The 14,350-nt window shown below is 56.9% G+C and overlaps 1 protein-coding gene across 9 annotated transcripts in view; it reads left to right on the top strand.

Annotated features, from left to right (window-relative positions):
• The first annotated feature begins 3,620 nt into the window (after positions 1-3,620).
• The window catches only part of PIK3R6 (phosphoinositide-3-kinase regulatory subunit 6), a 38,183-nt gene continuing 27,453 nt past the window's right edge, over positions 3,621-14,350 (top strand). For 2 of the 9 annotated variants that reach the window (XM_074607729.1, XM_074607732.1), the window contains exon 1: positions 9,632-9,754. The gene's annotated coding sequence lies outside the window, so the exon portion shown is untranslated. Of the gene's footprint in view, positions 4,147-9,562; positions 9,755-10,054; positions 10,173-12,270; positions 12,763-14,350 lie in introns of those variants that run through there. The other 7 variants (XM_074607734.1, XM_074607735.1, XM_074607737.1 and 4 more) reach the window with 7 other exon arrangements.

Raw genomic sequence — 14,350 nt, 5'->3', positions numbered from 1 at the left:
GGTTTCTTATCAGCTGTTTGCTGGCGCTTATCGCAATCAACTTGCTTGGATTTTCAAGCCTGTAGGTGAGCAGTTGCATCTCCTGGTGCTAGTCCCTGTACAGCCTTTGTCAAAAGAGATGATATTTTCCACCTCTGCAGGACATACCGAGATGCTGATTAGACTTGAAAAGTCCATGATTTATTATTATTATCTTTTGCTGCTGCTGCTGTCTCCTTATTATGGATTTTTCCAAGACGAAAGAAAAAATGTTGGACACAAATAGCTTAGTTTTAAGACATGAAAAAGACAACTTAAATACCATTGGATTGGCTGTTTGCTTGGCTTTCCCTCTCCCCATATCCCCCCATCTTCTATATTTGCTAAAGCTGGAGCAAAACTAGAACTGGGCTGAATTCTGGAGTGGGAAATAGAGACGCGTCATCAAAATATAGCTTGGTTTGTGACCTGTTCCCTTGTAAACTGTAAGAAAATCATCCATTGACTAAAGCGTTGGGGATTTGGACGTCTGCCGGGAGGAGTTTTCCCTGCAGCATGGGTGGTTTATAGGGAGCGGAGCTCAAACAGCATCGTTTTCTTTGCACAAATACCTTTGCTTCCCACAGAAACTCAGTCGACTTGCTAGGTATGTTATTAAAGCAGCCACGTAATGGTGGAAAATTAAAGCAGGGAAAACTAAAGCATCTGTGAATAGAAATCAGGGCAGGACGGGAGGTGTCCAGAGCTCCTCTTAGACAGGAACCTTTGTGGAACAGAGGCCAAAATGGGAACCGAACGTCAGCGCAATGGGGAGGAGAAGCATCTCTGTCTCTGCCAGCCCTGGCATCGCCTCCAGCGCTCCTTCAGCCCCACGGGTGCCAGTGCCGAGTGAGGGACCGTGAGGCGCTGGGACCCCGGTGCACGCTGGAGCGTGGCTGCGGGGGGCGAGCCAGCCCTGGCCGGCGTTGGCGCGTCACGGCCCGGCGGTGGTGCAACTGGCTCTCCAGCAGGGAGATGCTGCTGCTGGCATGCATTGGGCTGCAGGGTCTCGTGAGGAGAGAGGGCTGTGGCCGCTCCAGGGCTGGAAAGCCCCTTTCTGGGCAGTAAGCGCCTCTCCACGCTGGAAAGCCCCTCCTGAATCGGTGCTTCAGGTGAGCTCTCTCTGTTTATTTTGGAAGACAGCCTTCTTCCACGTGAGGGAGATTCAGACCGGCTCAAAAAAAAACCAAAACTTTTTTGTGTGCCATTCATGCACAAAAGCCTACAGGCACGGCCCTTTATGGTGCTCGGGTACTGCCTGTAAATCACAGCGGATGGCGTTTGAAGAGACAAAGAGCTGTTTTGTACCTGGTCCACGCCGCTTCCCAATACAACAGGTTCTCTCTCTACTTTATTTTGGCTCTTTCTTTCCTTTTTTTTTTTTTTTCTCCTCTGACTGGAGCCTTTGTTTGAGCGAGGTCATACCTGGCTCTTCCTCTCGCTGTTGCCAGCACAGGTTGGCAGAGGTGTGATGTTGTCTGGGGTGATTTGAGGTTCCCCGTCCTGTTCTCGGGGTGACAGTCAGCTGTGTTTCAGTGTCTAATGATCTCATCTGCTAACTGGTAGCTCATTAGAGAAAACATGGAGAACCAGCCCCCTTCCTCCCCGTTACATGTGTTGCCACAGGAGAATATGACCCTACACTCGGAAGAGGGCTGATGCTACGACCGGAGTCGGTGCGTACAGAAAAGGCACAGGGGGAAAGTCTCCAGAAGGGTCCTTCAGATAAACGAATTTTGCGTTGGGATCCCAAAGTTGATGGCAATGAAGGGGGTGCTGGGTGTGTGCTACGGGAACCGTCCACGGCAGCTCACTGGCATCCTCCTTCTGCAGCTGTGCAGCGGGAGAGAGTCCAATTCCAGAAAAATTAAGGGGTAAGGTGAAGGTTTGGGACCTGCAGTGGCCAGCTGAGAAGTGAGGCATGAAAATGGGAGATCCCAGCCTTGAAAGATGTTTGTGAAGCATCACCAAAGCAAAAGCACATCTGACAAAGGGCTGCCATGTAGCCAGTGACAGCCTTTTCCCCTCCTATGCCACCGCATGGGGCTCATACCCCAGCTCGTGTCAGTGCATTGGCTTCACAGCTCACTTTCCTCTGGCTTTTGTCATGGGAAACTGCATCTGTGTGGCAATTCCTGCCTGCGGCCGGAGCTCCTGCAGGCTGGGTAACTCCTGCTGAGGAAGGACAGACGCAACGTGGCATCAGGAGTGATGGACAGGCACGGGACAATAAGCTATTGATCAGGGATGCCCAAACCCTTAGCCCGAGCATGTTGAAGGAGATAATTCTGAAGCTAGAAGGGACAAAGCTTTTGCAAACAGGATCCTGCGTGTGTATGGCACAACCACGCTGTTGTGCTGCCCACGGGGACGGTCTGAGGTCTGCCGGTGCCGCTGTGCTCTGCGGCGATTCTGTACTGGGGCCAGGACACGTGCGCGTGTCCTCCATGAATGGGAGTGAATGTGAATGAAAACAAGACAGGGGAAACGAGGATGTTATCATCTGCTGTTGTTTCCCCGGAGCCTTCCTGCCCGCAGGACGGCTGCTCGGGGCGGCGAGCCCGCCAGGGGAAGGGGATGCTGCTCAGTGCAGCGACTTGGCACCAGTGCAACGAGTGGGAAATTGAATGCGAGTAACGCTGACAGCCAGTTAAACTGCCTCCTCCTGCCTTTCTCTCCCAGTCAGGAAGGAAACAGGTTATTTTTAAATCTGGGGCCCAGGTATGTAACTATACCTAATGCTTTTTCTCATGTAAAAGAAGATGGGAAGTGATATGGTATCAGCTGCAGTTCCCACGCTCCCTCTATAAGTACTTTCTCCCCCCCCAACCCACTCACCCCAGAAAAGCTCAGCGCCTCAAGCACTGCTCTAGATAACGCTTGGGGTAATGGCTGACCCAGCAGGGCCCTGGCCATAGTGGGGACAGCACTGATCGTGGCAGGTCGGTCAATGCTATTGAGCTTTTCTGAGCACATCACGCAGTGAAACGTGGGGCACGCACACATGTCCACCAGCTGCTGGACTGTCAGAGCTGGTGGGTTCACCCAGCCCTACGTCCGCATCCCATAGGGATGAACACTTATCTCCTGATGTGGGCTGGGTCTGCCAGGCCCATGCATCCCTCCCATGTGCCAACCTGGGCTTATGCCAACATGCCTCAGCCCTACCCGAGTGTCAGGGCACTGATAGACCTCCGCAGCCCCGAGCACCCTCACCTGCAGCCCTGTTTGGGCTCATCCCGGGAGCTGCGCTCCTGAGTCACAAGGGGTGACAACGTGACGCCCTGCTGAGCTCAGCCAGACCTGCTCCAACCAATGCGCAGCCAACACCTCTGTCAACGCAACCTCAAACTTCTCCGCAAACGCGTTCCAGAAGGGGCTGGGCATCCCCTGCCCGGAGGGCGTCCCCGAGTTGGCAGCAGGAGGCAGGGGCTGTGCAGGGCAGCTGCGGGGGCTGGCATTGAGCAAAAACAGATGTGCCCAAGATGCTCCGGGCGGGAGGCGTTGGCAGAGGCATGGAACGCCGCGCTTGGAACGGGGAGCTGGAAAAGTGTCTTCTTGGACAGACTCCTCCTTGTCTCTCGTAGCAACACTGTTTATTTGGAGGAGCTGGGTGTGCAGCCTCCAGGCGCTCGCTCTGCCTCTCTGAGAAGCGGCAGCACCGCCGGAGCTGCCCCGGCGTGGGGTGGTCGGTGGCGTGGCAGCTCACCGCGTCTGCTGCCAGACAGGCTCATCCCAGAGGAGCCTGACCTGCACAGCTGGTTTTGGGGGATTAGTGGCAGGGCGCAGCTGAGCCCTCTTTCGCCTGCTCCTGCTGCACGTCCGGAGATCACCGGGCGAGCGCGACCTGCACAGGGACAGCTTTCTCCTTGAGGGACTTCTCTATGAAAGAGGAAGTTGTCTTGAAATAACTCCGACGCTTCCCTTTTTCGCTTTGCAGACTTTGAAGTGTCCTGCAGAGCCCAGCAGCTGCCCCGCCGCTCTCCCGGCACCCACCGACCTCCTGGACGGGCAGAGCGGACCCCGCGATGACTCCACCGGGACCCTGCTCTGCTCCCCGGCGTTGGACGGGACCTCAGGTGCAGGTGTGACCTGCCGGGCTCCGCGGTGCCTGCCCTGGAGAAGCAGGTAAAGTCCTGGAGGGCACGTTGCTCCCGGCTCCGTGCATGGGGAAAGGCAGTGCTCATCCTCTCTTTTGTCTTCTCCCTGCTCCTCTGGGGGGGACCTGCTGCTCTGCTGGCCCCCAGTGCTGCGCTTTTACTGGGGGGGCTTTCTGTCTTAGAGGCTGTCCGTGCGGGCGCGAGTGCTGCGTCCCTGCGGGTGAAAGACCCTGGAAAGCCCCTGAACGGGGTGGGTTTGGTTTCCTTTCTCAGGGTGAATTAGGGGAGGAGGCACCGATGGTGCGGGAGAAGGGGAACGTGCCGCTTCTCTGCGGGAAGGGAATATTTGCGCGCGCTTCCCCGGCTGCATCCTGGTGGGAAAGACAGGGTTTTCCCGGGAGCCTGTCCCAGGGAGGAGTGTGGGGACTCTGCTGCCTGCGTCCCCCGGGCAGGTGCAGGTAGTTTGGATGTCGTTACTTCCCTGGCCCTCATTCACAGCCCCCGGCAGCTCGCGGCACACGCATCCCCGAGCACAGACTGCCGGCGGCCGCTCGCTGCGTGGCACAGACAGGGCGCGCGAGTCCCGTCACTGACTCAAGGCCGTTTCAGCAGTAACTCACACTTACCCATTTTGCTCTGTGTGAAACAACTCCCGGCCGCAAGGAACAGAGTCACCTGCCCACAGCTGCTCCCGGCCATCGCCACTATTTCCCTGGCATTGCCGGGGATCCCACCCCTCCCAGCTCCTTGCCCTCCTTGCTCGTGCATCCAGCCCCGGGGAGGCTTTGCTGCGGGTTTTGCTGCAGCCCGGGGGTGGCACACGCTCCGGCGGCAGCTCTTTGAGCAGTCGTGTGGCTGCCCAGCTTCCCCTCCCCTTGGCCCGGGGCCTCCTCGGTCCCTCGGGGGCCCTGAGCGCTGCAGCAGTGACATGGCAATAAACAGCGATGGCAGCGGCGATAACGAGGAGAGCACGGCGGCCCCGTCCAGAAAGGAAACAAAAAGGGGAGTGCTTGTGGCCCGAGCTTCAAAAAAATGTAGATGAGCCAGCTTTGTAACAGGCAGGTTTTCAGTCCTCCTCCCTCCTGCGCCCTGCTGAGTATTTTCCTCTGCGTCCTCTGGCTGCATCAGAGGCACCGAGCCTGAGCCATCGCACTCTGACCCATCACCTCCCTGGGATGCTCTCGCCCTCCCACGGGAGCTCTCTGAGCGTCTACGCAACTTCGCAGCAGTTTTTCTTTCTGTGTCTTGACAGAACACAGAAACAAATTCCTCCGGGCTCCAAGGATTGATTTATCACCTCTGAGTGTTACGCAAACTTTTAGGTGCATACTTGTTTGGTGCTTTGGTTGTGGAGTGAGTATGTGGCTCCCAAGGCTTTCTCAATCAGGTTTTGAGTTCCTCTGCGGATGGCCCAAATGCATGAGTCGTTAATGCAGCCTTCACAGCTAGGGTCCTACTGAACATCTGAAGGTACGTCCTACATCTGCAATGGAAGACAATGTAGGTCAGTCTGGTGAAATATATGGCCTGCCTCTGCTCTGTCACAGGAATCTGTTCAAACTGCACAGCTTTGTCTCAAACATTAATTCCACCCGAGGAAATAGCTTGAGCTGTTCTGGCAAGAACCTGGGCTTGCTGCTGGCAGCAGGCACTGGCCTCCGCAGGGCTCTCCCCGCCAGCCGTGAGATGTTGGGACTCCAGCGCTGGGACAGGGCTGTCCTGACATCAGCTATTGGAGACCTGCTATGAAGATCAGCTGTGATGGTGTTTCCACCCGAGAATCCTTTGGGTTTGGTTCTTTTAATCCCGTTTCCTAAAGAGACAGAGCTATGAGGCTTCACTGTTTGTTGCCGGTCCATCATTCTGGGGTAGCCCATATTCCTGGCTGGATGGCTCCAAATCAGACAGAGAAGGCTTCTTGGCACAGGGTGAGATGGCACAGGGCAGCTAGCAATGGTTTTATGGGAGTTTCCTGAACCTTACGGGACAGCATGTTCAGGTTGAAGGAGGACAGAAACGTTGCTTTCTTTTTCACTACAAAAATAAAATAATCTCTGCTTCATGGAAGGGCTGTGGGGGAGGCGACTGGCCACTGTTCCCCATTGCCAGGCACCAACTTGCACATCCCCATTGGAGCAGTTTCCAGTTTCTCTTTTGTGCTCAGATGGTTTCCCTCTGGGAGACCTGTGAAGGCTGTCTCAGCGTAGTCCTTCTTGTGTCAGACATGGTCTCCCTCCACCGGTGACAGGGACCTTGATGTAAAACCTGTCTGTGGCCCCTTTGGCAGGGGTTGCCCTGTGCATCATCCCTCTGGGATATACTGAATTCCCACCTCCCCATCACCTTCTGATACATGGGGTGGGCACGGCCACTGTTGTGGCATGGCCATAATGGCCTTTCATCAGTCACCTTCATACGGGTTTGCGGTTGGGATGTGGGTGGCAGCAGCAGCAGTACCCCTCTCCAGCATCCCCCGTGTGCCCAGCCTCGGCGGGGATTTGACAGAGGGGAGCTCTGATTTTCACACGAAATGAGAGCTCCTCCGCTCCAAGTGTTTGGGAAAGAGCTGACCCAAGAGGACTCTCATTTTGGTTGTGTCCAGCCTTCCTAATGCAGACCGCATCTCCTACCCAGGCTCTCAGGAGTTGCTTTCCCAGTTGCTTTCTTGCTTTTGTGAGCTTTGCTGGTGTTAATGGCTGTTCCGAAGGCAGATGCTGTGTTGGCTGAGTCATGTCTTTCTATTTTGAGGTGTGACATGCCTTGAAGACAGCACGGTCCATCAAACATGGTTTGGGCAGGGAAATGCTGTTGTGAGCGATCTGTGCTGGGACGGGTTTTGCTTGTGAGTCTCTGGTGTGATTCTTTGGTCCAGACTGGTGTTACTGGGGGGCTGTTCGTGGTCCTCCTGAAAGCAGTGGTTTCTGTTGTTGCCCGTACCATGTAATTAAATCTCATTATTATATACTCCTTCCTTGCTAAGCTGCGTAGTCTCTGTGCTCCATGTTAGCCCTGTCAGCAGTTGTCACGTTGTTCGTTCCCCACTGCCAGAGCAATCCCACGAGCACACCACTGGCCTGGTCATCTTCTGACAGCAGGGGAAGGTGCCGTCACAACACGCTGGGGTCACTCTGGCTCTGGTCACCCTCCTCTGTGACCTCCCAAGGCCATGGGCAATTGCTCTGTGCCCTCCCTGAGCCCCGGTGGCCTCCCCTCCAATGTCAGGCAGATGTGGCCACCTGAGCACAGGTTCCAGCAGCGGCTGGGTGGGAGCTCCTCCGCCATGGAGGGGAGCAGGACCGTGTCCCCGCACTGAGCCGGGCACTCAGACACCGTCACATCACCTGGGGAGAAAAGACCTAAGTTATAAACAGCATTGGATTCACCACTGGGGCTTCTGGATGCAGGTACACCCGTGATGGTCCCCTTATGGTCTGATCTCCAGATTGTGCCCGTGATAAGGCAAGGCAGGTGGGCACCATGTGCTACCACCGGCCGTGCTGCCGGAGCGCTGCAAGGAACGGCAAGGCGACATGGTGGCAGCAGCTCAGCTGTGTTCAGGAGCTCCTGCCCGAGCACGTCTCACTGCAGCCCAGAGGGAGCTGCTTTGCTCCACTGCACGAGGCGCTGAACACACCCCGAAACTGCTGTTTAAACCCCGAATTTCTTTGCGAGGGGTAGAGGATTTGCTGTCAACACAAAACCTCTTGCTCCCAGCTGGGGACACAGAGCATGGGAGTGGAATCATAGAATCACAGAATCATGGAATGCATTGGGTTGGAAGGGACCTCTCAAGGCCATCTAGTCCAACCCCCCTGCAGTCAGCAGGGACATCTTCACCTGGATCAGGTTGCTCAGAGCCTCATCCAGCCTGGCCTTGAATGTCTCCAGGGATGGGGCCTCCACCACCTCTCTGGGCAACCTGTTTCAAGGAAGGGGCTGCACCAGCAGGGATGGTGCTGGTGGAGGCACCGTGCGAGGGCGGTGCTGCTGGGGGAGGGGGGCTGTCATGGCAGGGGGCGGCTGTGCCATCCCACAGCCCCTTCCGCATCCCTGCCTGGCCTCTCCCAGGCTGGACACCTTCGGGAGCCTGACCTCTGCCTGCTTTTGTTTCCCCCTCAGGTGGACAGCACTTACCCGGGCTGTTTGCGCCAGCAAACCTGGCAGCAGTTTTCAAAACGCACTTATTTTTTCCCTCTGATTGTTTTTTCCAAAGCCGACTCTGGGAATGGAAAGAGATGCTAAATCTAAAAAGCTGATGCTTCCGGAAAACTCATTTCTTTCCTTAGAAAGAATGAAATGTGACGTTGGCGAGGAAGTCTCCAAAGAGCCGTTAGTGTCCAGGAAGCCGCTTGACTTCCACGCCAGCTTTAGGAAAGGGCTTTGGGGCTCATTCAATCCTGATGGGCAGCCGAACGTCCGCTGCAGAGCGAGCTGCGAAGGTGTTTCATTAGTGAAACGGCTGTAAGAGCCGTTCTCACCTTCTCCCTCCATGGGCATGAGTCTGCTGGCAGGGACGTGCCTTGCCAGAGCAGGCAAGCGGCGCAGCAAAGTGTTGCTGGAAAGCAGAGTCTGAGCTCGAGATGCGTTTCCTTGGCAGTGGGAGCCCGAGGGAGAGCATCTGGTTTCATATCAGAGCTGTCTGAAACCACGAGCCCTGCCAGTTTTTGAGCTGAAACTGAAAAAGCAGTCCAGAAGGGGAGCTCCGAGGCTGGTCCACAGCACGCGTGGTCCCCCCCGCCTCTTCTGCAGGTCTCCTCCGCCCCAGCAACCTGTCCGAAGGGGGCCAGAAACGAGGCAGGTGATCTTTATGTGGTTTTTTGAGATTCAGAACGAAAGTCTTGCTTTAGTTTTCATTTTAACTGAGACGCTTTGCTCTGGGGCGGCTGAGGTAAGGTGAGATGGAACCAGACCCTGCCCTCGGTGTTTATCCTTGGCCATGGTGCAGGTCCTGGGCAGTGAGGAGGGGCTGGCGGCTGGAAAGCTCCATTTGTCCTGTTTTCCTCGGGATCGGGGCCAAAACCAGCGGTGGCTCCACTGGCAGGCGGACGCGGTTTAAGAGGAAGGTCCAAACGGGATGTCAAACCTGCCTCTGGTGGACTCCCCCTGGATGATTTTCCTGCAGCATCAGCTTGTCGTGGCGTAAGCAACGACGGCTGGGCCCAGAGGAGCAATTGCGCAGCATTTCGGGAGCTGTCGGCTGCAGTTTTGAGCAGCCCAGGGGATGCAATGTCAAATACTGGGGTTGGCTGGGGGGGGGGAAACGGCCCTTCAACTCACACGGTGAAGAATTCACCCCTTTGGCTCACATTTGATACTTGTGCCCCAGCCGCTCTCGCCAGAGCTAAAAGGAAGCGCGGGCTGGGCAGCCGCCCCGGCGCTTTGTAACGTTAGACGGAGCCGCCGATGTGCTACTTTCATAACCCATCTCGCTCGAAGGCAACTGCAGGGAGAAGGGGGAGGGCAGCACGGGGAGGGGGGGGGCGGCGAATTCTGGTGTCTGCTCCACGGGACATCTGTCACCTCGTGACGAAACGCCGCGAGCACACGTGCCCATGTGTCTCCCCTACGGCTGAGCACCCGCCGCGTCTCCCCTCAGGATGCTCCGGCGCCGAACACCTCGCTTGCCGCTGCCGATGGTATTTGTACGATCCTTCCTTGCACCGGGAGCAAGGCGGGGTGTCCCCTGCAGGAATGGGAAGAGTTGGGATGGGGGCGGTGGGATGGGGAGGAGGGCAGAGGAGGAGCGCGGCCAGGGAACAGCATTCCATACTTTTGTTCCTGTGCAATACGCGGGTTTTTCTTTGCGAGCGTCTGTAGTCGAGCTGATAAACAACCACAGGAAACCTCAGACGCACCCGTGTAGTGAATTGGTAACTAAATACGGGGCTGCAGAAGGCGTGGAGAGACTGGCTTTGGAGCGGGACTAAATATAACTCGGAGAAAGCGAGCGTGTGCTGGGCACCAGGGGCTGCGCTTGCCCTGCTGTGTCACTGCCGTCCTTGGGGTGGGAGAGGGGACGTCCCCCAGGGCTGGCTGTGGTCAGCGGAGCTCCAGGTAATGGCATGAGGGACCCAAGCCGGGGTGTGCTGGGAGCGGAGGGTGCCCAGGCATGTTGGAGAGCCGGGGGACGGCGCGACCGAGCTTCCCAAGGGAGCCCAAACCTTTGCTGCTGGCCCAGCTCCCACCGCCAAAAGGGTTTGGGTTTAGGTTTTCTTTCACGGCTTCAGATATTTCTGCATCGCTCGGTCTGTGTCTCATGTGTTTCACCTAGTCTGGGGGTTTTGGTTTTTAGTGATTTCGGTCACTTGAGACATCAGTGAGACAGAGCAGCAGGTCTTCTGGGGACGCCATGCACCCCCGTGTTGAATGTCTCCAGGGGACAGCCTGAGTCACTTCTCTCCGCTGAGTACGGTGGGGTTGAGATGGCTCATGTGGATGGACACGTCTCCATCCTTCTGCTATGGGATTTTCTGTCTCTTCCCATCGCCCTTGCATACTGAGGGCTTAAAAAGGACTGAGCTTCAACTCCTGCTGTGGATTGGAGCTAAGAGGGAAATCTCCTTTTCTTGGGACAGGGATGTGCTTTCCTACAGAGCCAGACTGTTCCTCCAGCGGGTGCACCAGGCTGGGGAGGCAATCCCATTGCTGTGTCACACACTTGCTGGGAAGTTCACCCAGCTGGGCTTTGTCGTAACAGTCAGGAGAACGGAACAGGCAGGGGGAGCTGGGTTGGGGTGGGACACAGCCCAGGTGGCCTCCTGGGACTCAGGTCTGGTCCTGGTCAGGTTGGATTCTCTTGCAACTCGTAGAGGCTCATGGGTGTTTGCTGTCAGGGTGTTGGCAGCGCTTCTGAGAATCCCCAGGTGCTCTCGGTGGTGAGGGTGCCATGCCTCGCTCGGACCGTCTCTGCTCAGGGTGCCTGGAGGCTGGTGGCCAGGTGAGCCCTCCGCTGGCGTGGGACCACATAGTGCTGAGCCCGATCTGGGGCCCTTTGGGACTGCCCGTGACAGCTGTAAGGGTGCTAGCCCATACTGTAATTAAAACAATCTAACAAGGGCTGAGTGAACATGGATTGTGCTTCATGGAGGACAAGAGCAGCCAACGCAGGTCTCTGCATGCGGTCGGGACCGATGACCCTACAGGCACCAATGACCTTCTGTCTGTACAACCTGGTGGTGCCCACCCTGCTGTAGCTAGGACCCCCCCAGACACCTCCAAAAAGCAAACAGGGTAATGTGTGATCGGCTGAAACCTTGTGACAGTGTCTTTGGTGTCCGTCCTCCTAATGACCAGTCTCTGGTGAAAGGAGAGGGCATCGGTGTAGTCTCCCCACCATGCCTCCCTGGCTGTAAGCACCAGGGAGGGGACAACCCTGGAGGAAGGTGACTATTTCCTGGCGCAGGCCTGGGCCAGAGCATGACAGAGATGGGGAACTCCTGCTTAGGAAGAAGGTGGTTCAACGGGGTGAGCACTGGTGGGATGGAGAGGTGAGGAGGGAGGCAGACGACTGGAGGATCCCAGCCCCAGTGGCCTCTCCTCTAGCACTTCGTTCTGTATTGGCTCAGCCAACGTAGAGCAGCCATGGCAAACTGTTCCCCACCTCCGGGTCCCCATTAACTGCCGCCCTGCAGAGGAGGGACACCGAGGATGGGTTTATGGGGTGCTCAGCACCCGCTGCTCAGGCAGGTCCTGCTCATGCTGTCTCCAGCACCCTGGTAGTTTGGAAAAGGAGGATGAGGCTGCGAAGCCCTTTAACCCATGGTCTTATCTGCCAGTTTCCAGCACAAGCTGTACTTTCAATGCGAAGTTCTTCATTTTTAAGAATATAGCCAGATGGTTCCCATAACTACCCCGAAGTCTTGGGAAAGGTGGCTTTTGAGTCACTAAGGGTTTTTCACCAAAGCCCTCATAGTTATTGAAAACCGAAGGGAGGAATGCGACTTCCCTTCTCACCCTTCCTTTTTAATTTTTTCCTGCAAATGAAATAAAATACAGCTGATGCCATGGGTATTTTAAGAATTGCAGAGAGGAAGCGAAGATTTGCAGCTCTGCAAAGAAGTGGGATGAATGCAGAGGAGACTCTGGTCTTGCTGAGCTGGCAGACAGCAAAATAACCAGTTACGGGATGAAATGTGTCTCGTGTCTGCTGCAGGGAAGGGAAGAGATCCAAGGCGGGGAGGAGGGGGACAGAAAGCGGAGAAGCCCTCGCTGGCGTGGATCAGGGAGCTGAGCGGCTGCTACCTCTCGCCGGCACTTTTGCAGGGGTTGCTTTTACGCGCCACACCGTCATATTTCCCCTCGGCTCGTCTGTCGTCTCCCCGCGGTTGGCTGGGGCCTGTGAGCCCTTCCTGTTCCTGGGTAGAAAGCTCGTGGTCACCGGTGAGTGCAGACACACGCACAGCGAGCCCAAGCAAGCCCCGTCCACGTTCGGCAGCGCTGTGCGTGGGCTCCGGTGCAGATGCCGCAGGGATCTCTGCTTTGCCACCTGGCTCCCACCTCGGCCAAGGAGCCGGTGCCCTTCGTCTGCGCCTGATCCCTCACCACCTCCTCCCTCCTCCTCCTCCTCCTCACAATGTGGCTGCTGGGATGGTCCTGTGCCCCGAAGGGAGCTGTGATGCTGGGAGCTGGAAGGACGCAAGGGAAGGTGAGTGCAGGTCTGGGACAGGGTCCTTCCTTGCGTGGTGCCCCTCGCAAGGGGGATGCTGTGGGGCCAGGCTGTGATGGGGGATCCTGACCCCAACCCTCAGGGGAGCGGGGCAGCGGTTCCCAGGCGGAAGGTCTGAGTTAGTGCTCCAGGCACTAGGGACCGGCACAGAGTCCTTCCCCAGAAATGGGGACAGCATCACCCAATTTGTGCCAGGGATCGGTCATTTTGGGAGAGACGAGGCGGGCAGCAAGGGGGCTGTCTGTAGCAGGGGGGGTCTGATGCCTTGTGCTCCCCTTCCTCCCGGGACTGCGCTGACGCTTGCTGTCAGCAGCAACCCCTGTCTGCTGCGCTGGGGTGTGGGCATGGGGCACAGCTGATGCTGAGGGACTGGTCCTAGAGACGCCCTGAAGTCCCCTTGGCTGAAAGCGTCCCTGCCCGAGGCACCAGGCCAGCAGTGCAAATCTGGGAGAGGGGACCTGGATCCCTGGGTGACAAGAGGGGGCTGCAGCGCAGCTCAGACATGTCTCTTTGCCTGCCGTCCCCACGCAGCGCCTGAGCAAGCCCTGGGCATGGGGGACCCCCTGGATGGCTCATAGCACGTGGTGGGTCAAGGCTCGATGGGCACAAAGTGCAAAGGGTGGCTATAACCAGGGTCTTCAGCCCCATGGCCTGTGAGCAGAAGGGGTGGCAATGGCAAACAAGCCATCAGGAAGGAACTTGTCTGTGCAGGAAGAGGATGCAGGGACATCCCTCTCCATCTTCTCCATGGAAGGAGTGGTTCCAGCATCACAGCATCACATCCCGGTGTGTCGCACCCGGTGTCTCGGGGGATTTATGGCTGCCGTGTCCTGGGAACAGCCTGTCAGGCAGAGGTGGAGAGGACGGGTGTTGGGGACTGATCCTGTCTCAGCAGGCCGAGCAGCAGCCTGGTGCGGTGACAGGGATCCTCTTAATGCCCCAGGTTTCTGGGTGCCGGAAACACTCACACCGGGGTGTGCGCCTGCCGTTGCACGCACCGTCTGCTAAAATGCTTTTTGAAGAAAATCAGCAGCTCTAAGTGTGTCACTGGAGCTTCAGCTGGTTATTGTGTACCTGTAGTGACACATGGCTTCTAGGTGGTGTTTGGAAGTAGATGATCTTTAAGGTCCCTTCCAATCCAAACCATTCTATAATTCAAGGAATCTCTCCTGCCAGGTGATGGGCTTCATCCCTTATGGTCACCCGCTGCCCGGAGCAGCGTCACTGCTGGGGCAGGGACTGGCAGTCTCCTTCCCAAGGGTGCATAGGCTGGGGCTTTGCTCCCTGCCCCTCTCCGCTCAGCCAAAGAGGTGCCGAGGTCAAATCATCTGGCAGAAATCGGCCTGGTGTCATTAATGAATTTGTGTCAGGGTGATTCCAGGGCCAGCTGCTGTCGGGAAAGTCGTGGCGAAGCCCGGGAGGGAAGGGCAGGCAGCATCCCCATCTCTCATGGCTGGAGAGGGCGACTGTGGTCCTGCCGTCTGAACTGCTCTGAACTGGGGCTGATGCTGGCCGGCTCTTCCCGTCCTCAGCCCTGCATCCCTCCTCCTCCTCCATTGGTAGCCCT

The sequence above is a fragment of the Larus michahellis genome, chromosome 14 (assembly GCF_964199755.1).
Source record: "Larus michahellis chromosome 14, bLarMic1.1, whole genome shotgun sequence".
NCBI lineage: Eukaryota > Metazoa > Chordata > Aves > Charadriiformes > Laridae > Larus > Larus michahellis.
This window is presented reverse-complemented; position numbering and strand designations above follow the sequence as displayed.